The sequence below is a fragment of the Protopterus annectens genome, chromosome 7.part0, assembly GCF_019279795.1.
Source record: "Protopterus annectens isolate FY-2018-M chromosome 7.part0, PAN1.0, whole genome shotgun sequence".
Classification (NCBI taxonomy): Eukaryota; Metazoa; Chordata; order Ceratodontiformes; family Protopteridae; genus Protopterus; species Protopterus annectens.
Window position 1 is genome coordinate 1,544,091,986 of NC_056739.1, and position 24,746 is coordinate 1,544,116,731.

General features: G+C 39.6%; 1 protein-coding gene across 3 annotated transcripts in view; it reads right to left on the reverse strand.

Annotated features, from left to right (window-relative positions):
• LOC122805863 (52 kDa repressor of the inhibitor of the protein kinase-like) overlaps positions 1 to 6,248 on the reverse strand; it is a 35,094-nt gene extending 28,846 nt beyond the window's left edge. The window contains exon 1 of one of the 3 annotated variants that reach the window (XM_044076114.1): positions 6,093 to 6,248. The gene's annotated coding sequence lies outside the window, so the exon portion shown is untranslated. Of the gene's footprint in view, positions 1 to 5,437; positions 5,613 to 6,092 lie in introns of those variants that run through there. The other 2 variants (XM_044076115.1, XM_044076113.1) reach the window with 2 other exon arrangements.
• Between the last annotated feature and the right edge of the window lie 18,498 nt (positions 6,249 to 24,746).

A 24,746-nucleotide genomic window follows, 5' to 3' on the forward strand; every position in this document is an offset into this window, starting at 1 on the left:
TCTCCCCTGCACTTCGCCAGTGCCCTCCCCTGGTTTCCCACTCATCTTTGCCCCACACCATCTACATAGATTACTTCTTTCTTCCCTTTTCCTTGTGTGTCTTATTTTAACCCCCCCATCATGATTTAACACTCAAAAAATGGACAAGACTTTACTGCAATTAAGTCCAGAGGAAATAAATAACTTTATTTATGTTTATCATAGACTCATTCTGTGAAATATGTTCATCTAAAAAAAGGGACAATTGAGGCAACTCAGGATTAACATGGCTAGGCTTGTAAGGGATCTAGGGCTGCTAGCTTAGTAACCTCCCACGAACCTATGAACCTATAAGATATGAAATCTGGTCAATCAAATGGTGAGAAAACTGAAAACTACAAAACAAGTAACAATGGGGAGGGAGGCAAAGACCCACAATCAGGGGCATTGCCTCATGGATAAATGTCCAAAAATGAAACACTACATGTGGTCCATTTCCAAAAAAAAAGCAAGGCAGGGACAGATTTTAATACTGCACTTAAACAATTAGAAAGTTAAAAGCAACAAGTTTTGCCTTTAGCAGACATGAACGGGTACATTAGCAGAGATAGAGTTTCAGTACTGCTATTATAAAATGTGAAAGTTGAAAGGATAACAGTTTTGCATTAGCATACATTAACAGAAGGATATACAACTCCAAAAATGAAATGGGAGAGGGAAGAAAACAAATGGTCATATTTGGTAATTGGCAGATGTACTAGAAATCAGATTGTCCACTCTTAGAGCAATTTCAGTGATATGCCAGGTACAACAACTAAATATTTTAAAATAAAAAAGCAGGCACAGATTCTCAGTATTGCTCAGCTAAATTTAGAAAGCTGAAAGATAACGTGTCTAGCATTGTCCTACAGTAAAATGTCTTGGCTTCCATCAGCTAAATTACCATACCTCCCAACCTCTTAGTGCAATAAACCTGGGCAAAGCCTAAAATAATGTTGGAGACAAAGGCCTAAAAATAGGGACAGATTTTAAATTTTGCTTGTATAAACTTAGTAAGCTATTAGAATAACAGGATTTCTGTTAACATGCATTTTTATGGGGGATATAAAGTCTGAAACTCAAATGCAGACCTCATTGATTTCCCAGAAAACCACAAATTTGTAGAACTGGAGTCAATTCTCTCATGTAAAAACAAACTAGACATCAAAGAGGTTGTCAGCATGTAAGCTTCACCCCTCACACAAATTAAGGTCACGACACACAAACCCACATACACGGAGGTACTTGCTAAAAGCCTACCAAAAGAACAGAGACCTCCCAAATGCACACCACACACAAACACACACACACACACACACCACTAAGCATAAAGAAAACGCTACACATATCACACTCACATCCGTGTCTCAACAAATAAGCCCCTAAGGCAAACCACATCAAATGTCTTGGTCATAGATGACTCCATAGTGAGAAACACAGATGTCCCCCTCACTAAACTGGACAAGCAGAAGGTTACGGTCAACTGACTATCAGATGGCAGGATCTGACAAATCACTCATGCACTCAAGTCACTCAACAAGTACCATTTTGACTCTGTCATAGTCCATGTTAAAGTGAAAGGCTTGAGACATACTCTCTGGACTATATGAAGGGAGATATGATGGAACTCTCTGATTATGTGTCCCAGACAGTGTCCCTAATCCCCAAGCAGTATCCTACCCTCACCCAGGATGATGCCACAATAAAAATAAATAAATAAATAATGATTGACTTCAACAATTGACTCAGCTTCTGGTTTCAGTCCAGGGGATCCAGTATCTGTCAGCCTGGGAGGATATGGTAGACAGACCTTGCTGCTTTGCTAGAGATGGTCTGCACCTGTCACCCTAGGCTTTATTTTACTGGCAGAAGCCCTTGCCTCCCCCCATAGTTTGTAGGCAATGTCAAAAATAGACTTTCCAATGTAACAAAATCTAATTGAGACAAACTCAGGGTCATGCTGCTTAAAGCACTCTTCACCTTGGAGGATGTTGATGTCTGTGCAATTACCAAGACATGGTTCAAGGCTGCTGAAAATACCCTGGCTGTGCAAGGCTACAATGCCTTCCACACTTTCAGACCTCAAAATGAGTGTGAGGGAGCCAAAGGTGGAGGTGTATCCATCCTCATTAAAACCAAATACATTTTGAGATTGGTCAGACAGCAGGACTCTCTCAAACTACCCCATGTCCAGTTAACAACTGGGAAAGTACCATACCACAGCATATTTAGCTATAGATCACCATGAACCAGGATAAGCACACCGCCTGCCTCAGTTTACTGGAATCCCTCTCCATACAGCCCAACACCTTTGTCATGGGAGATTCCAACTATCTTTCCATAGACTGGGGGGGACACATGAGCAAAAACATGCTCACCCAGAGGTTCCTGGACTTTGTTAACACAAACGTACTGGAACAGATAGTCTACACCCCCCACTAGGGGCTCCAATGTTCTGGACATAGTACTCCCCAACATGGGGGGGGTCACTATACTTCCCCATGAGGGATGCCCTCCCTGGTTAGGTCTGACCACACATCAGTCTCATTTGAAGTAACTATTGGAACTGACACCCTCACAGGAAAAAAATTACAAAAAACTTCACCAAAGCTAACTACAGCATACTAAGAGATGGTATAAAAAGCTTTGTACCACCCCACAATCGCAGGCACCAATGATTACTATGCAGAAGTGTATGCAAAGTCACTGTACAAACAATTAAGTGACTGCATAAAGTCTGCCATACCTGACCAGATCAAAAACAGGTCTTCCCATAAAAACAAGCCACTGTGGTGGACTTCAAGTATAAACAGATTATATAACAAGAGAAAGAAACTGTTGTCCAAAGTGCAGAAAAAGAGTTCCCTCCTAAGCCTAAACAGGAAAATCAGAAATCTTGTAAAGTCTTCTAAAGCAAATTACAAAACTAAAATCACATCCCTAGCCAAGGATAATCATAAGGCATTCTTTAACTACATCCGAAGTCTAAAAGGGAATGACCAGCTATGTGCTAGTTTGGAAGATATCGCCAACCTGCTAGCTGACAGATTCACACCCTCCTATCCTCCCTCACCTACCATATCCCAAAGCATACCTGACACCACTCCTCTGCCTAGTATCTCTAGAGAACAGGTCATCTCTACACTCGCCAAGGCCAAAAACCTGGCCTCAATGGGACCAGATAATATCCCAGGTTATTTACTAAACAATCTAAAACAAGAACTAGCGGACCCACTTGGCATTTTCTTCAAGCATAGCTTGAGAACTGGCCATGTGCCTGTAGAATGGAGAACAGCAACAGTTATCTCACTGTACAGGGGGGGGGGCATCAACCAGCCTTATCTGCAAGGAAAGAATTAATATGGACCTTATCAGCAAGGACATAGGTGACCTCCCAATGCTGGACCCAACCCAGTCTGGATTTGTTAGAGGGTAGATCAGGCTTATTAAACCTGATAGACTTCTTTGAGAATGTCACCAAAGCTATGGATGAAGGGAAGACAGTGCACACAGCCTATCTTGACCTTGCCAAGTTTTTGACACAATTCCCCACTCTGGCTTCATGGAAAAACTCTCCCAGATAGGGATTACCCTTACATTACTAGATGGGTAGCCAACTGGCTCATTGACAGAACACACACTGTCAAAACTGGTGACTCCATCTCCACCAGTAGACTCATCACTAGTGGAGCACCACAGGGGTCTGTGCTGGGCCCCTTACTGTTTGGCATCTATTTCTCAGAAGTCCAGGCCAAAGTTGATGGCCTTTGACTTACCAGGTTTGCTGATGATTGCAAACTGGAAGCAATCATTGTGTCCCCCAAAGATGTCAACATATTACAAGAAGAGGTTACACAAATGACTGGTGCCAAAACCATGGTCTAAAACTATATGCATAAAATGCATTATTATTCCCTTTAGTAAAATGGAATTCCCTAAAAATTACAATATTGAGAGCACCCCCCCCCCCAAGTTCCAGACCAGTGGTGCGAGACTTGGGAAGACAGGATGATAGCAATCTGAACTGGGACCACCAAGTTTCCACAGTGGTAAGGAAATCCCTCTATGTAGTGCATCTCATAAGCAAAGGCATTGGATGTTATACCTCCACTGTACTCAACTCTCATCAGACCACTAATAGAGTATAATGCACCCTTTTGCATGTATCTCACCAGATATCTGTAGCAGCTGGAGAGACCTCAGAGGTTACTCACTATGAAAATACATGGACCCCAAGCCATGACCTACGTGGACAGGTTGAAAGCCATTTCACTTTACTCTGTATCTTAAAGGCTGCTGAGAGGCGACTTGTGCCAGACCTATAGAGCAATCTCCAACCCTGCCCTAATGGAAATGCTGCACATCCACAAGTCAAATAACTCGAGAGTCACTTGTTCTAGAGATCTCAACCTAGCTTGTGACATTAACAGATCATGCTGGAGAGACGGACATATCTCCCAGAGACTGCCACTTCTCTGGAATAGACTCCCTATTCACATAAAACAGAGCTCCTCACTGACCCTATTCAAACGGAACCTAGAAAACTGGATAGAAGACCACAAATTCACCCCTGGGGTGGCAACCTTGTCCCTCATGGACAGGGGTAGCCAGTGTTGATCACAGACCGCCTTTGTTCGTTCTTAACTACACAAAAAAAGAACACATGGGGATACTTGGGATCAACATGGATATGCTTGCAAAGGCTCTAGGGCGATTAGCCTACTAACTTCCTATGAACTTATTTTTCGAGGGACAGACCAAAACTATGAGGCAAAAATTTGGATATTCTGCAAAAAGCTGGTTCAGCCAGCACCCCACTTCACTGTAATAACTAGATTGCTACACTGTTTTCCTTCTATCAGTGCACTAAACTGGTGGTTAACTGCATGACACGTCCCTGCCTGCCCTCCTGCCCCATTCACGTCCTGTTTCTGTGCCCTGCCCTCAACTCTCTTTCAACACATATTTTATTAAAAATAAATTTTTTTATACTGCAGAAAACCATTTGCCATAAATGCTGCAAATAGTAGCTATAGTTTATACTCAGACTGCACGTAGCACTCGTGCTTTTGTAAAAAAAAAAAAAAAAATCCCTTTAAAGTGTAACCAGCTACTTGCTACAAATATAGCAAGCAATTGCTATAGATTATACACTCCCTGCATGAAGCGCTGCAGCACTCATGTTTTAGTTTTTTTAACAAACTGCTCCCTGCAGTTTAGATCTCGTCCACAGGAAGCGCTGCAGAGTCCAGGTTTGACCACAAATGCTTTGCGAGATCGGGATCTCAACTCCACTGGATAATCTCAGCAAAATAACGCAGACGTTACCATTTAAAGTGATGGCAACATTAGAGAATATGCTTAGCAATAAAGGGAATGGTTCTTATTTATAAATGCAGACTAATTTTCATTTACTTACCAGAAATGTATTGGAAGGAAAAATTAAAGTTAAACTGTCTCTCTGTGTGATGCCTAACTTGGTCTGATGCTCTCCTGCCCTTCACAAAAATAAAGCTGGATAGAAACTACAATGATAAAAAAGAGGATCGCCAGCAGCTACTCTGATTTTTGTACACCACTTTAACAAAAGAAAGATTCTTATACGTCAGTGGATGGTCTTTAGGCGGAGTTAGGAAGCATAGCTTGACTGATGTCATTTTGTAGGCTGGCTTTACTTAATCGCCCCCATGAGGTCAGCTCTTTGCCGACAAGATGTCTATCTTGCAGCTCATGTGGTTCATTTGTATTACTGTACGTTAGTGAAACGGAGGAGCGCAGCAAAGTTGTAGAAATTAGGGAAAGGTATGCTCTTTTTTAACTCGGGCGGGAAAGGATAGGAACGAAAGGAATCTACAGGTTCAGGGATTTGATACTGTATCCCATTGTTCTCCAAGTTGCAGGCACGTTGCATAGGACTTATGCAAAGAAATCTACGGGAAAATGCTTGCTCCTGATTCAGAGACAGGAAGAGTGTTGTTGAGAAAAGCAGTATTAACTGAGCCACAAACATTCCCCGAAAGCTTTAGACTGAAAAAATAAAATCAAGCCAAGTGCCATTGACCATTTGTGCATACCTGAAGGAGGAACACGCATATGGAAAGTGATAACTGAGAGTTGAAATGCATTTCAAATTGAATTTGAAAAACTAAGCAGTGTGATTTTTCAACTCCTGTCTTAAGTTTTCGCAGAATGTTCAGATTTTTGACTCGTATTTTCATTCTGTTCCTTTGTTGAAGTTTGGGCGTCGAGCTGGCAACTCCGCACCATAAAAACACACTGCCAATCATTAGCGGACCGGAGTTCCGCTGTGGCGGCCCCTAACCAACAACAACATTTGTATTCTGTTCCTCGTAACATTTTGATTTTCTGGCAAATTGACAATTAATTGAGGATTGAGCTCAGAAATTAATGACAGGCATTTAAATTTCAGACTTCATACCCTTCCGAAAATTAATTCTAACGCAAAACCTGTTATTCAATCAACTTTTTAAGTTTGTAAGAGCAATATTTAAAAATCAAAGCTAAACCACAATTTCGAGGAAAAAAAGACTCCAAAAAACAATAAGACCTCCAATAGCCCAAGTCACCAGGGAAAAATGCTGGTAACAAGAAGAAAAATAACAGTACTACTTCAGTTTATTAGACACTTTTCGTCAAAAAGACCATCAGAATACAACCATTCTAAAAAATCACTCCTAGGTTCATAGGTAGATACTAGGCTATCTGCCCTAGGGCATTTATAAGCCTAGCCAGAGTATATTTGGCTTCCGCCTCCCTATTAGATTAGCTTACTGTGCCTCTGTAAAGTAGGTCACAGAAGGTACCCTTTTAAGATTACTGTGCCACTGTCTAGCAGGGACACAGAAGAGATCCCAGGGGTGAATTTGCGATTTCCCATCCACGCATCCAGATTTCGCTTGAAGAGGGTCAGCGAGGGGTTATGTCTAACATGAATTGGGATTCTATTCCAGAGTGAGGGGAGCCTCTGGGAAATGAATCTGTCCCTCCAGCATGTCCTATTTATTTTTGTGCTGAGGTTTAGGTCCCTGGAGCTTGTAGCTCTAAGGGACTTGGATTTTTTGAGGTGGAGCATGTCCATTAATTCTGGGTTTGACATGGCTTTGTACGTCAGGCATAGATCGCCTCTGAGTAGGCGGTAAGCAACTGAGTAGATCTGGAGTTTCTTTAGTTGAGCTGCATAGGACATCTGTTTGTAGCCCATGATCCTCTTGGTGAGGTACTTTTGGGGTCTCTCCAGTTGCAGGTGTCGGGTAAGGTACATCCCAAAAGGGGCATTATATTCAATTATGGGCCTGATGAGTGACGAGTAGAGGGGCACAATGACCTCTCTTGATCTAGATGCGAACCCTTTCGTGATAAGGTGGGCTATATAGAAGGTCTTTCTAACCACTTTGGCAACGTGATTATCAAAGGAGAGATTACTATCTACGTTGGTCCCCAAATCTCTAACTACTTCTTCCGTACTTAATGGATTACCACCTATGTGGTAATTTGTGGGCACCTTGTTTTTCCCAAAGTGGATGACTATGCACTTTTTAGCATTTAGCTTGAGGCCGTGGCTCTGGCACCAAGCATCCGTCTCTGTGAGACCCTTTTGGAGGATGCTTGTGTCAGCTGGAGATTCGATTATGGCCCCCAGTTTGCAGTCATCTGCGAACTTTGTCAGCCATAATCCCCCCATGTTAGCCTGAACCTCAGAGAAGTATATACCGAACAAGAGAGGTCCCAGAACTGAGCCCTGTGGGACGCCACTTGTAACTGGTTTGGATTCGGACATGGCACCTGCGATTCTGACCATGTCGGTTCCATCTCTGAGTCAGTTTGCAACCCATCTTGTGATATAGGAGTTGATATTTAAGCTGGTAAGCTTATTTATGATGCCCGAGTGGGGTATTGTGTCGAAGGCTTTTGCGAGGTCCAGGTAGGCTGTGTGGACTACCTAGCCCTCATCTATGGCTTTGGTAACTGTTTCAAAGAAATCAACTAGGTTTAAGACGCAAGATCTGCCCTTAACAAAGTCAAATTGGGTAGGGTCCAGTGTCTGGAGGCTCCCAATGTCTTTGTTTATGAGTTCCATGATAATACGCTCCATAGCTTTACAGACCAGACTAGTCAGGCTTATGGGGCGATAGTTTCTGGGGTCCGTTGTGGCACCACCTTTGTGGAGTGGGACCACTGTAGCTGTACGCCATTCTTTGGGTACATATTCTGTAGTAAGGCTAAGTTTGAACAGTGACTTAATGTGAGGGTTCAGTTATTCTTGGAGCTCGTGTAAGACACAGCCTGGGACACCGTCCAGTCCCATAGATGCTGTGTTTTTTGCTTTGGAGAGGGCAGCTTTCACCTGTGATGTCAGGGAGGTTACATTCAGTTGGGATAGGCATTTGCTCCTTGGGGGGGGGGGGGGGGGGTTTGAGCTGAATCTGTCTGCCAGGATGTTGGCTATGTCTGTAGGTTCGGTATATTTTGTACCGTTATGCAACAATTCAGAGCATATCTGGGAGTTTCCGCCCATGTTCCTGACATAACTAAAGAAGGCCTTGTGATTATCTTTAGTGTCTAGGGCAATTTTTCTTTCAAAGCTGGCCTTTGATGATTTTATGAGGGATCGAAGTTTCTTGCTAATACTGATCAGAGATGCCTTCCCTTTTTGGGATTTTGCTCTGTCATGTAGTAGCTTCCTCCTTCTGTTGTATAGCTTATTTATGGCTGGGGTCCACCAGACCGGTCTCCTGTTTTGGAGGAGTGAGTCTTGGTTTTATTTGGGATAGCACGATCCATGCATTCCTGCAGGTGCTCATAGAATGCATTTGTAAAGGATTCTGCGGATTGGGCTGTATTATCCTCTGGCCCAGGGGCTTTGAAGGATTCCACCTCAGTCTTGAGAAGTGCAAAGTTGGCTTTTGAGAAATTCTTTACAGTGATTTCCTTGGCTGGGGGTGGGGACGGGGTATGGATGTCCAGGGAAATTTGTTTATGGTCTGATCTTACCAATGAGGGGTTTACATCTGGTGTGGAACATAGAGTCCCCATGTTGGTGATGACCAGGTCCAATATGTTGTTCCCTCTTGTGGGAGTGGTTACCAGTTGTTCCATTGCATTAGAGTTTATAAATTCAAGGAACCGTTGGGCGAGGGTGTTTGGGCTTGAGTAGTTTTCCCAGTCAATGCTTGGGTAGTTGAAGTCACCCAATAACATAGTGTTTGGAGAGACCTTCATATTCTCCAGTGTTCTCAGGAATGCCAAGTGGGGTTCCTGTAATAGGGAGGGTGTTCTGTAGCAGGCTACAAACTGAAAGGCAGTTTTGCCCGCTGTTAGTTGCACATAGATGATTTCCGATGCTTCGTGCAGTGCCACTAACCTGGAGGTGTAGGTATCTTTGATGAATATAGATACTCCCCCTCCTTTTGTGCTTCGGTCCGAGTTTTGGGGCCGAAACGCATGGTATGAGTTATAACCTGGGGTGCTCTCAGGAGCCTTGAACCAGGTTTCTGTTACTGCACAGACATCGATTTTCTCCATACTGAGGAGAGCCTCGAGTGCGTGCATCTTGAGGTTTAGACTTCTGGCATTGAGTAGCATTACCTTTAGTTTTTTTATCCTTGGGTTGTCTATGGAGGTGGGTTTGTCCTTTGAGCCTTGCCTAAAAAAGACACCATGGGGGTGGCAAGAGCCTTGGCCAGTATACGAAAGCCTAAGGGTGACAGATGCAAGCCGTCCCTAGTGAAGCAACGTGGCTTGTCGAGCATGTCACCCCAGGCTGACAGACACTGGTTCCCCTTTGAATGACACCAATACTTTAGCCAATTGTTGAAACTGATCATTTTGTCTTTATACTGTGGCATCATTCTTGGTGAGGGCAAGATGCTACTCAAGGTCAGGGACATACCAGCCTGGGCTACATGGTCAGAGAGCTCCTCTATGTCTCTTTTCATGTAGTCCAGGGAGGTACGTCTCAGGTCATTCACACCAGCATGGACAATGACGGAGTCATACTTGTACTTGCTTTGGAGTGACCTGAGTGCTTGCATTATGTGGTGGATCCTGGCACCTGACAGGCAGCTTACAGTGACCTTCTCCTTGTTCAATCTGGTGAGCGGGACGTCAGTGTGCCGGACAATAGAGTCCCCTATAACAAGTGTATTTGGTGTGTTGTTTGGCCTTAAGGGCTGTGACTGTGAGGCACACTGATTTTGTGAGATATGTGATTCGTGGGTATTGTTGAGGGGTGGCTGTTGCATGGATATCTGCTTAGGAGGTCTTTGCTGTTTAGGCAGATTTTTATTTAGAGCCTCCGAGTATGTTTTTGAGTGTTTATGTGTTGGGTATGCAGATGCAATAGGTCTGTGTGAGACTGGATTTGTGGTGTGGGTGGTTACTTTTTCCTCCTGACTGACTGTGCCAGTCTTGGGTTGAGAGAGCTCTGCCTCCAGTTTGGCTGTGTAACTGCATCTCTCACATGTATTAGAGTTTGTTGGAAGGAGGAGAGGGTTGTCTGTGTACATAAGGCAATTGTAACATTGCCTCAAAATTCCCAGAGTCACCAGCTGGACTGGAGAGTAACCTTGAAACTGACCCTTGGACATACCAGATTAGTATAGGGAACTGGTTTTTTACTGATCAGATTAGGGAAGGGAACTGATTTTTCACTTGATCAGGAAGGGCCAATCGGGAGCCTAATACTTATGAGAAGTCAAGGAGGGTGTAGTGCTTTAGTTAGAATTGAAGCAAGGTGTAGTCGATGCCAATGAGGAGATGAAAACAAATGCAAATTTGTGAAAAGATGTACTTATATTTCCAACCAACAAAACGGTAAACGCCACACGAGTTCTGCAGTAATAACTTCTTTATTGACCTAGGTTTCGTCCTTACGAACTTCTTCAGAATACTATTACTGTTTCTACTCAACCATTTTATACATTGCCAAATATTGAATAATTGCTTAATTGACAACCTTAATTTCCCTCCAAAAACTTTTTAAAAAGGTAATGACTTTGTTAAAATTCACTACATATCTATACATAACATTGTACATTCCTAACTCTTGTATATAAACTTTAATAAAATTGTATACACTTATCACTTAAAACTACTAGTGAAATATACAATTAATTAACTTATACATAAATAAAGAAAATTTTTAAAAATGCTAACTGTTATATATACATGTATAAAACCTTTTGTGTTATGTACCGTATTAAATATATGATATTTGATGTATTTATTATAATATATATCTATTGTATCTATTATATACACATGCCTATCTCACTAATCCAACTATGACATATATATTATTAAATATTCATATGTATACACATCAATTCTTATTTGTATGCAATAAATAAATATTGAATATATTTGAATACCATGAAAACAGCGTTACCATCAATACAAAACAATTAAATATACAAAACAATTGATTTGAATTCCTTTGCCATATGAGTGCAAATAAATTATATTTTGTAATAATATAGTATGCAATCCACATAATATGGAACCAACATATAAAGTATATATCACTTATATATTGATATACCATATAAAATTTATCTTTATACATGAAAATGATAATAGATGATAAATGATGTAGTGCTTTAGTTAGTTAGTGTTTCCTTATAAGAGCTGAGCAAGTGCAGGGCTTTAGAAAGAATAGAGTGATTACTTTGAGAGTTTGAACAGTAATAAGGGAAAAAGTGAAGAGCAGACTTTGTGGAGCCTGGAATAGTTTAAACCTGTTTAGGCGGCGCTGCCCGACGCTGCTCAGTGCGCAAAACCGCGAAAAAAGAGAGTTGTAGGGTTTTAAGAGAGAGAGATCAAGGAGTTTAGAATTGACCCAAAATGGCCAATAAAACTACAGCTTCTAGGTAGTAACCACTCCTCCAGGGACAGGCAGGCTGTTCAGTGTTAACCACTCCCACTGGTGAACACAGAGACTTCCCTTTAGCCCAAGCAAGCACTGGCCTTCTAGAAACTTCCAAACAGTTCAGAACAGCAAATCTGTAACTGAACTTTCTTAACTTTCAGAAAGTGGGGAAAAAAGCAAGATTTTTTTTTTTTTTTTATTTTTGTTGTAGTTTAAAGGTAGCAGAGCTACACAAGCAGCAAAATAATTACAACAGTACAATAAATGACCCCACACTTGAGTGCTAGGCCAAAATCAGGTACAATGCAGTTTTTAGAGAAAAAAACTATTTTAAATTAAGTGCAACACAGGAAATGCAATAAACAGGCTCTAGATGTGTTCCAAGTACTGTTAACTGTTACAGATATAAACTTTAGCAAGCCGGAAAATGCCAAAAAATAGGCAACAAAGCAGTAAAACTTAAAAAAATCAGTTTAAATACTAAACATCCTAACAGACATTCAATTAATCAATCAAACAATTTAAAACACAAATTCACCTATTCAAGTAAAAAAAAAATACTAAAAAGAGTTAAAATTTATTCAACATACACCCTTCTGTTTCTTAAAAATGTAATATTTGCCATATCATTCAGTCCAGGAGCTCTATCTGAACATAACTTAATTTGTCAAAAGGCTTCCTTCTGTTCTAAATAAGTTTTAAAATCCCTTCTCCTTAAATCAAACTTCCCCTGTTCTAAAACAGAAAAAAAAATTTTTTTTATAATTAGAGCACTTTAAAGTGTGTTTGAACAAAGAGCTTTTCATGTTCTTCTTTTTAATATAATATTGGTGTTCTCTAATACTTTCAAATAACCTCCTCGTGGTCATTCCCACATAAAAAGCCGGACACCCTGAATAAACAGAAATGTAGGCTACACCTCTGGATTGGCAGTTATATCTCTCCTTTAAAGTAGCAGTATATTGGGGTCAACCAACATAAGGGCCTTCTGAAATATAGTGACAGGTTACAGAGGCCACATTTATACATTCCAACTGGCTTATTAAAAACAGTATAATTACTCTTGACCATAGTATTATCATTTTGTAAAAGAGTTTTTTTAAATTATAACTGTTCTTATAAACAAACATGGGGACATTTCCTGCTATGTTATATAATTCCTTATTCCCTTGTAAAACTTTCCAGTTATTAGTAATAATCTATCATATACTGTTACTATCTACCGTCATATCTAAAGTACAAGTTAACCTTCTATCCCCACCTTTACCAGTAGCAATTACCTTCTGGTCACTAATAAATGGTTGTTTTAAAACAGGTGGAAAATAAATATATCTCTTATCCAAAATTTCATTTCAAGTTGTTCCAAAAAAAAACTTTATCATAACCTCTATTCAAAAATAATTTCGTAATAAGAACATCACTAGTGGTCATTCTACTGGCCCTAATGTATTGTCCCATAGGCAAATTCTTCTTCATAAATAATGGGTAACATACCTCTCAACTGTCCAGATTTTTGACTCATGTTTTTGGTCTGTTTCCATACCTCTCAACTGTCTAGATTTTTGCAAAATGTTCAGATTTTTGACTCCTACCAAGAATGCATGGCGCATGCTATCCCAAGCAAAACCAAGACTCACTCCTCCAAGAAAAGGAAACCAGGCTGGTGGACTCCTGCCATAAACAAGCTATACAATAGAAGGGGGAAACTAGTACAGAAAAGAGTAAAATCCCAAGAAGGAAAGACATCCCTGATCAGTATCAGCAAGAAACTACGATCCCTCATAAAATCATCCAAGGCTAGCTTCGAAAGAAAAATTGCCAAGGACTCCAAAGATAACCACAAAGCATTCTTCAGGTATGTGAAGAACCTAAATGGAAACTCTCAGATCTGCTCTGAGTTAGTGCAGAATGATACAAAATACACTCAACCGACTGATATTGCCAACATTCTGGCAGACAGGTTTAGTGCAAACTTCACCCCCCTCTCACCCCCAAAGGGCCCATAACCATACCAGAAGAATGTAGATCCCTGGCAATCACTGACACACAGGTTAAAACAGTCCTATCCAAAGCCAAAAACACACCTTCAATGGGACCGGACGGTATCAAAGGCTATGTTTTACACAAGCTCCAAAATTAACTAACCCCTCACCTATACACACTGTTCAAACTCAGCCTCTCTACAGGCTACGTACCCATAGAGTGGCACACAGCAACAGTTATCCTGCTCCACAAAGGTGGAGCCACAACGGACCCCGGGAACTATCGCCCTATAAGTCTGACTAGCCTGGTCTGCAAGGCTATGGAGTGCATCATCATGGAACTCATTAACAGAGACACTGGGAACCTCCAAACATTGGACCCTACCCAATTTGGCTTTGTTAAGGGCAGATCATGCCTCCTAAACCTGGTGGACTTCTTTGAGACAGGTGCCAAGGCTTTAGACGAGGGAAAAGATGTCCACACAGCCTACCTAGACCCCGCAAAGGCTTTCGACACCATTCCCCATCCTGGTATTATAGACAAGCTCACATAAACTCCTACATCACGAGATGAGTTGCCAATTGGCTCATGGATAGAACCCACACGGTGAGAGTTACAAGCTCTAGGTCCAACTCTAAACTGGTTACAAGTGGCATCCCCCGGGGCTCAGTCCTGGGACCCCTCCTGTTTGGTATATACTTCTCAGAGATACAGGCAAGCACAGGGGGACTACGGCTGACCAAGTTCGCAGACAGCTGCAAACTGAGGGCCATAATTGACTCTTCGGCTGATACAGACATCCTCCAGAAGAGTCTCACTGAGACAGATACCTGGTGTCAAAATCATAGCCTAAAGCTAAATGCCAAAAAGTGTATAGTCATCCCCTTTGGAAAAAACAAAGTGCCTGTGAAATACCACATACGTGGTAGCCCCCTAAATACAGAAAATGTAATAAGGGATCTGGGGACCCAAGTAGATAGTAATCTCTCCTTTGATAATCATATTGCCAAGGTGGTTAGAAAATCCTTCTATGTGGCCCACCTAATCACAAAAGGGTTCGCAACTAGAACAAAAAAGGTTATTGTGCCCCTTTACTCATCACTCATCAGACCCATCATAGAGTACAATGCCCCATTTGGGATGTACCTTACAAGACACCTGCAACAGCTGGAAAGACCACATAAGTACCTCACCAAGAGGATTACTGGCCTCCAACAGATGGCCTATGCAGCCCGACTGAAGAAACTCCAGCTGCACTTGGTTGCATACCCCTTACTCAGAGGTGATCTCTGTCTGACATACAAGGCCATGTCCAACCCAGAATTTATGGACATGCTCCACCTAAAAAAAAAACAAATCCCCGAGAGCCACACGCTCTAGGGATCTAAACCTCACCACAACGATAAATAGGACGTGCTGGAGGGATAGATTCCTGTCCCAGATACTCCCCATGCTTTGGAACAGGATTGCAATCTACATTAGGCAGATCCCCTCACTAACACTCTTCAAGAGAAACCTTGACAAGTGGATGGGAAACAGAAAATTTACCCCGGGGATCACTGCAGTGGCTCTGCTGGACAGAGGCACAGGGAACTAATAGCTCTGCTGGGCAGAGGCACAGGGAACTAATAGCTCTGCTGGGCATAGGCACATGGAACTAATCTAAGGAGGGGGGCGAAAGCCAACACTTTCTGGCTAAGCTTATAGATGCCCTCAGGCAGATAGCCTAGTACTTACCTATGAACCTATTCTGTTCCTCATAACATTTTGATTCTTTCTGGCAATTATTGACAATTCATTGAGGATTGAGCTCAGAAATTAATGACAGGCATTTCAATTTTGGACGTCATACCCTTCAGAAAATTAATTCTAACACAAAACCTGTTATTCAATCAACTTTCTACGTTTGTAAGAGCAATGTTTAAAAATTAAAACTAAAACCACCACTTTGAGGAAAAAAGACTCCAAAAACAATAATACCTCCAATAGCTCAAGTCACCATGGAAAAAATGCTATTGACAAAAAGAAAAATAACACAGTACTAGCGTCCACTCAGTTTATTGGCCACTTTCGTCAAAAAGACATCATCAGAATACAAATATTCTAAAAAATCACTCAGTTTAAATACTAAACATCCTAATTGGCATTCTATTAATCGCTCAAACAATTTAAAACATAAATTCACTTATTCAAGTAAAAAAAACTACTAAAACTAGTTAAAATGTATTCAACATACACCCTTCTGTTTCTTAAAAAAATGTAATATTTACCATATCATTCAGTCCAGGAGCTCTGTCTGAACATAACTCAATTTGCCATAAGGCTTCTTTCTGTTCTAAATAACTTTTAAAATCCCTTCCCCTTAAATCAAACTGCCCCTGTTCTAAAACAGAAAAAAAATTATAATTAGAACATTTTAAAGTGTTACCACTTGGGATTGACTATAGTAGCACTGTTATACAAGATTTCAACCAATTATTTGATTTGTTTGGAAATAAGTATATGATACTACTGATGAAATATAATGATGAAAAAATAGCTAAATTAGTTAATGAGTTGGAATTATTAAATGAAGAAATTATTAATGACCATGAATATGAAGTATGGAAAGATTTGTATTTAAAACAGTTTCAGACTGCTAGCAACAGGGTTAAAAGTGTATATAACAGGAAGATACATAAAGTTGAGAGAGATGTAGAACAATATCAAATAGGTAGGGTGTATATATGGCCACAACGTCGAGAAGGCATGAGTATAATGCACAATGAACAAAGTGTTGGGAAATTTAAACATAACAGAAGGGACGACAATACAAATTTTCAATGGGGCAGATATTTCTCTGCACCGAAACCAAGTCAAAAACGGTATTAAATGTTAACAATACAGGATGTTCTAGTAGTGGAGTGAACTATGTTATTGATTCTGACAGTAGTAATTGTACAAAAATTAATAAAAATGTTATTTCTGAAATAGAGAAGGACTTTGAAAATCCAGGTTGTCCAAAGATTACTAATAGTAATGGATTCAAGGTATATAATTACACAAATGTTGAAATTACTGATGAGCTATTAACACTGTTTAGTAAAGGAATTAAATTTATCCCTACCGTTAGTTTTAATCTCTTTGATATTATTAAGGAAGTAAAATTGTATTGTCGCAGATTTAATCTGGCAATATTTTTTAAGGATAATCAAGATGTCTGTTTAGAAAATGAAAGGAAATTGGTTAAGAAAAGTACTTGTATACCACCTCAAAATCCACATGTAACGTTGTATGAAAAAGCAGTATGTAGAGAAATATACACTACATATAAAAAGAGTAAGTATAGTGATATATCTAGAAAGATTAATATAGACAATCTAACTGTAAATGAAAGGAAATTGTTACAGGCTATTATTTCAAACAAAGACATCAGGATTATGAAACCGGATAAGGGGGGGGGGATAGTAATAAGTTATCAAAGTGATTACCTGAATAAGATACATGAATTATTATTCAAATCAGGTAATTATGAGGTAGTTTCACTTAATCAGGTGAATATTGGATATAAGCGTATTGAGTTAGCAGTAGAAGAGTTTCTTCTTGATAATAGAATTAGTGAGGAACAGTACAATTACTTAAGGAATGAATATCCAATAATGGCACACATAATAGGCATACCTAAAATACATAAGAACCTTACAGATCCCCCATATAGACCGATTATATCCGGTTCAAAATCAAAGACTTACAACATGGGAGTTATGGTGGATCATTTGACCAAACATGTATATAATAATGCACCACATTTAGTTAAGGACTCCTGGCATTTTTTAAGGAAAATAAGTAAGGATGTATGGGACAAGGAAATTACTTTCATAACAGTGGATGTAAAGGATTTGTTTTCATGTATACCTAAGGACATAGGTTTAGACTACTTCTGTAATAGTTTGAGGAAGCTTTCAGTACTTACATGGGATAGAATTCAACTTTTAATGAGCATGATGGAACTCATCCTTGACCATAACTATATTGAGCATCAAGGAGAAAAATTTAGACAAACCTCGGGTGTAGCTATGGGTGCATCATGTGCACCCATATACTCCAATCTAGTTATGTTGGAATGGGAGGATCAGTTTATTTTCCATAGTGAATATTATGAACACGTGTTGCTATATACACGATTTTTAGATGATATATTCATTATTTGGAAAGGTGAAACAAAAGGTATACCAGCCTTTATAGATTATATTAATAAAACAACGGAATTTTTGAGATTCACATACACAGTAGAGAAAGGAGGTATAGCTTATCTAGATACATACATCAGTAGTAATGATGTAGGGTATACGTCTAGATTATATAGGAAACTGACATTTTCCAACGACTACATCCAATACGGAAGTTGTCATCCTCCACACATGTTTAAGAACATAGTGAAGGGTCAATGTGTGAGAGCAGCAAGGATGTCATCGACAAGAGAAATAATGGAGAATGAGTTAGACCTGATATACAAATTATTTAAGGAAAGAAACTATCCAACAAATATGCTCACTGATGTAGTTGAATATGTTAAATCCCAATGGAGGAACAAATATTGCCCATTATTGGGGAAAATAGATGTCCATATAGAGAATAATAATAATAAAAAAATGGTGAGTAGACGGGTGTGTGTCACTATGTTTAGTCCACACATGAATATAGTAAAGGAAATTTTACATAGACATTGGACTATCTTTGCAAACATTGAAGAAGTTAAAGAAATTATTGGCACTTCTCCAAATATAGTATTAAAGACAGGACACAATATAAAAAGGTTATTAGAAAGATGTGTAAATACATATAATATAGATCATTATAAGACTAAGGGTACACAAAGATGTGGGGCATGTAAACAGTGCCAACATATTAATATTGAATCGAGTATTAAAATTGATAATATTCTGAAAAGTATATGTAAATCTAAACCAGGGAACTGTAATACTCAAGGAGTGTTATACTTAGCATCGTGTGTAAAATGCACCGCTTATTATGTAGGAAAAACCGAAAGAAAATTAAGAACTAGGATATATGAACATTTTTATAAGATGAAGAAGGGTGATATAAAAAATGCTTTGAGTAAACATGCACTAGAAAAAGGCAAAGACCACCTGTTCAAGTTTTTTATTATAGATCAGGTGGACAGAACAATTGGTAGTGGTAATTGGAAGGCCAAATTAGGCTGTTTAGAAAGTAGGTGGCAAATATGTCTCGATGCAACTACGTATCCAGGCCTTAATGAATATATCAGTTTAAAACCTTTTCTTATATTAGGGTTCCAATAATATCATACACTATTGAATTAGATCTTAGTAGGTTCAATAGGTAATTTATTTATATAATTAAATTAAACATATAAGGATCCAGTATAGATATCACATTTTCAATATATTTTCAACACATTTTGACACATTTTTAACACTGTTTTAATCACATTTTTCAATAACTTGCTTAAAATATTTTTAATAATTTTTAAATAACTGTTATATACAATTTTGCACTATATATTTCACAATGTGCCATATACATCATATACATATCTTATATACTTTACATTATACATATTTATATATATATATTTATTATTATATTTATCATTATTTATTGTCGATATACATATCCAAATACAAGGTGATTACATGTGTTTTTAGTAAGTAGATTTTATCAGATTCAGATATTATTGAGGCTATGATTAGTGACATATCACTTGTTTTTATCACATCATTATACTAGATATATTAATGGTGAGGTTACCTACATTTATATTAGGTGTATTGTAAGTATTCAACAGTGTTTACAGTACAGTTCACGAACACTATAGTTAATCATTATAGATGTAGATTGTTGCACTTTTCAAATTTTTAGATTCATGTAGATATTAGTAGGATGAAATAGTGTTTAGGCAGTCATATACAACGAGCCATTATACTCAGCAACACGAGCGTTTATTATTATTACTTCGTCAGTGGCAACACTGAAAATTAAGATGGAATACATGGTAGTGTGCTTATGTGCATTCACAAACAGACAAATAATTAATTAATTAATTAAATAGTATATAAATTTATGTTTCGTATTTCAAAAAAGTTTTTAATGCACTAATTAATTAATACATATTTTGGCGCCAAAGGAGCGTATTTAAATGTATAGCGGAAGTGTAAAGATGGTTCTGAGGAAGTCTGGAGAGGAACAGATGAAAGAGCTTAACCCTCTGTGTTGATTACTTGTATTTTATTTAGTCTGTGTTACGCATTTTGTTGAACGCATCACTGTGGATGTTCTTTTGGAATAAAATTCGTTTTTTACTACAACCCCGTCACCGGAGTATTTGTGTTGGGGAAGCTGTGCCAGTTAAGTTATACAATCAAGTTTTTGGCTCCTGTTCTGGTCGAGCCTCCGTGCTGGGTTCGGCATTTGGATTACTGTTGGTTCGTGCATTTTTACTTTAACATTTTAAAGTGTGTTTGAACAAAGCGCATTTCGTGTCCTTTTTAATATAATATTGGTGTTCTCTAATATGTTCAAATAACCTCCTAGTGGTCATTCCCACATAAAAAGCTGGACACCCTGAACAAACAGAAATATAGATTATACCTCTAGATTGGCAGTTATATCTCTCCTTTAAAGTAGCAATATATTGGGGGTCAACCAACATAATATAAGGGCCGTCTGAAATATAATGACAGAAGTTACAGTGGCCACATTTATACATTCCAACTGGCTTATTAGAAACAGTATAATTACTATTGACTATAGTATTATCATTTTGTAAAAGAGTTTTAAAAATTATAACTGTTCTTATAAACAAACATGGGGGCATTTCCTACTGTGTTATATAATTCCTTATTCCCTTGTAAAACTTTCCAATTATTAGTAATAATAGATCATATACTGTCATTATCTACCATCATATCTGAAGTACAAGTTAACCTTCTTTCCCTACCTTTACCACTAGCAGTTACTTTCTGGTTACTAATAAATGGTTGTTTTAAAATAAGTGGAAAATAAATATATCTCTTATCCAAAATTTCATTTTCAAGTTGTTCCAAAAAAACTTTATCATAACCTCTATCAAAAATAAATTTGTAATAAGATGAAATTCCTCTCTTAAGGTAACATCACTAATGGTCATTCTACTGGCCCTAATGTATTGTCCCCTAGGCAAATTCTTCTTCATAAATAATGGGTACCATACCTCTCAACTGTCCAGATTTTTGACTCATATTTTTGGTCTGTTTCCATACCTCTCAACTGTCCAGATTTTTGCAAAATTTTCAGATTTTTGACTCCTACCAAGAATGCATGGCTCGTGCTATCCCAAGCAAAACCAAGACTCACTCCTCCAAGAAATATAATGACATTTCACTGAGGATTAAGCTCAGAAATTAATGACAGGCATTTAAATTTCAGACTTCATACCCTTCAGAAAATTAATTCTAATGCAAAACCAGTTATTTGATCAACTTTCTAAGTTTGTAAGAGCATATTTAAAAATTGGCCCCATTTCTGGCCCTTTATCCCTGCCCCCATTATTAATAGTGTTGTCCAGATTTCTTGCTGTGAGGTTGACTGTTTCTCATAAAATCTGTGGGCTCCTGGCAAATCACTGGGGTGATCTGAAGTTTGAATCCACTAAATAATGACATATGTTTGAGTTTCAGTCTTCACAATCTTCGGAAAAATATATGCTAAGGCAAATCCCATTATTCTCTCCACCTAAGTTTATAAGAGCAGTATTTAAAATATGCCCCTATTTTGGGGACTTTGCCACCCCCATTATATCAAACTTTTGTCCATATGTCTTGTGCTAAGAGGTTGATGGGTTCATAGGTTCATACTAGGCTATCTGCCCTAGGGCATTTATAAGCCTAGCCAGAGTGTGTTTAGCTTTCACCACCCATTTTAAATTAATTTTGCTATGCCCTTTTTCAAGGTTAGTATACTGTGCCTCTGTCTAACAGTGACACAGAAGTGTTACCTGGGGTAAACCTATGATCTCCCATCCACTCATTAAGATTCCTCTTAAAGAGAGTCAATGAGGGACTCTGCCTAACCTGGACTGGGATTTTATTCCAGAGTGAAGGGAGCCTCTGGGTTATGAATCTGTCCCTCCAGCATGTCCTATTTATTTCAGTGCTAAGGTTCAAGTCTCTCGAGCGCGTAGCTCAATGGGATTTGGATTTTCTGAGGTGCAGCATGTCCATTAATTCCGGGTTGGACATGGCTTTATACGTCAGGCACAGATCGCCTCTGAGCAGGCGGTATGCCACTGAGTAGAGCTGGAGTTTCTTTAACCGGGCAGCATATGGCATCTGCTTGAGCCCTTTGATCCTCTTGGTGAGGTACTTTTGGGGTCTTTCCAGTTGCTGCAGGTGTCTGGTAAGGTACATCCCAAAGGGGCATTGTACTCAATTATGGGCCTGATGAGGGATGAGTAAAGAGGCACAATGACCTCCCTGATCTAGATGTGAATCCCTTCATGATTAGGTGGGCTATATAAAATGTTTTTCTAACCACTTTGGCCACGTGGTTGTCAAATGAGAGATTGCTATCAACTTGGGTCCCCAGGTCCCTAATTACTTCTTCTGTACTTAATGGATTACCACCTATGTGGTAATTTGTGGGCACTTTGTTTTTGCCAAAGGGGATTACTATACACTTTTTGGCATTTAGCTTGAGGCCATGGCTCTGGCACCAGTTGTCTGTTTCTATGAGGCCGTTTTGGAGGATGCTTGTGTCGGCTGGAGTGTCGATTATGGCACCCAGTTTGCAGTCATCTGCAAACTTGGTCAGCCACAGTCCTTCCGTGTTGGCCTGTACTTCCGAGAAATATATACCGAACAAGAGAGGTCCCAGGACTGAGTCTTGTGGGATGCCACTTGTAACTGGTTTGGAGTCTGACATGGCTCCAACAATTCTAACCATGTGGGTTCTGTCCTTGAGCCAGTTTGCAACCCATCTAGTGACATAGGGGTTTATATTTAAGCTGGTGAGCTTATCTATAATGCCCGAGTGGGGTATTGTATCGAAGGCTTTTGCGAGGTCCAGGTAGGCTGTGTGGACCACCTTCCCCTCGTCAATGGCCTTGGTGACTGTTTCAAAGAAATCAACCAGGTTTAAGAGGCAGGATCTGCCCTTAACAAAGCCAAACTGGGTAGGATCCAGTGTCTGTAGGTCCCCAATATCTTTATTTATGAGGTCCATGATGATCCTTTCCATAGCTTTGCAGACCAAGCTAGTCAGGCTTATGTTTGGGTTTAGCTCTTCTTGGAGTTCATGTAGGACGCAGCCCGGGACACCGTCTGGTCCCACTGATGCTGTGTTTTTTGCTTTGGAGAGGGCAGCTCTTACCTGAGCATCTGAGATGTCAGGGGGGCAGCACTCTGCTGGGAAAGATATTTGCCCTTTTGGTTGGGGGGGGGGAGTTTGCGCTGAACCTGTCAGCTAGGATGTTGGCAATGTCTGTGGGTTCGGTGTATTTTTTGTCATTTTGGACTAATTCTGAGCATATCTGGGAATTCCCACCCAGGTTCCTAACATAACTAAAAAAAGCCTTGTGATTTTCCTTAGTGTCCTGTGCAATTTTCTCACGAAGCTGGCCTTAGACGATTTTATGAGTGCCCGTAGTTTTTTGCTAATACTGATCAGAAATGCCTTCCCTTTTTGGGATTTTGCTCTATCATGTAGTAGCTTCCTCCTTCTATTGTATAGTTTGTTTATGGCTGGGGTCCACCAGACAGGACGTCTGTCTTTGGAGGATTGGGACTTGGTTTTATTTGGGATTGCATGATCCATGCATTCCTGAAGGTGTTCATAGAATGCGTTTATAAAGGATTCTGCGGTCTGGGCCGTATTTTCCACAGGCCCGGGGGCTCTGAAGGATTCCACCTCGGTTTTGAGGAGTGTGAAATTTGCATTAGAGAAGTTTTTCACTGTGGTTTTCAGGGCAGGGGGTGGAGTCGGGATGTGAATATCCAGTGAGATTAGTTTATGGTCTGATCTTACCAATGATGGATACACTTCTGGTCTAGAGCATAGAGTCCCCATGTTGGTGATGATCAGGTCCAGTATGTTTTCCCCTCTTGTGGGAGTGGTAACAAGTTGTTCCATAGCATTTGAGTTTATAAATTCTAGGAACCTTTGGGCTAGGGTGTATGGTAAGCAGCAACCAGAAAGTTGTTTGGTATACAACAAACTTGAATGTTGTAAGTATGATTGAAAAACTAAACACTGTAGAAAAGATTCTGTATAACTTGGAAGTGGAACAAAGACACAAGTCGCTTGATGGTGAGAGAGAAAAGAAAAGTCAATCTAAAATCTATGTGGCTGGTGAGTGTTTACAAAATAATAAAGAGAAGATATGGCAAGAATCACAAACTGAGTTTGGGTTAGTAAAATATAACTTAAGGGTAGCACACTCGCATATAATGTAGAAGACTGTGGGTTCTATTCCTATGCTAGTGAGTTGGATTTCTGACACAGCGGTGCAGCACGGGGGGGAGGGGGATGGCTGCACTCCTGAATGTGTTTTCCTTCAGAAGAGATGTTAAACCAAAGCCTCAACTCTCTGAGTTGGTGGTAACTCAATCCCATAGCACCTATTGAAAAGAGTAGGAGATGCTCCTGATGCCCTGGCCAAATTTCCCCCAGTAGTATAAATACACCCTGGTTCTCTGCTGAAAAGAGGCTACTAGCCTAGTGGGAGTAACCTAGTCAACAAAAGGATTAAAAAAAAACAAAATGAAGTTCTGGGTAATGTTTTTGGTATTGCAGAATTTATGTGTGTTCAAACTATCTCTGAATGAGTACACAGTTTGGTAAACAGGCATGATTCTCTTAT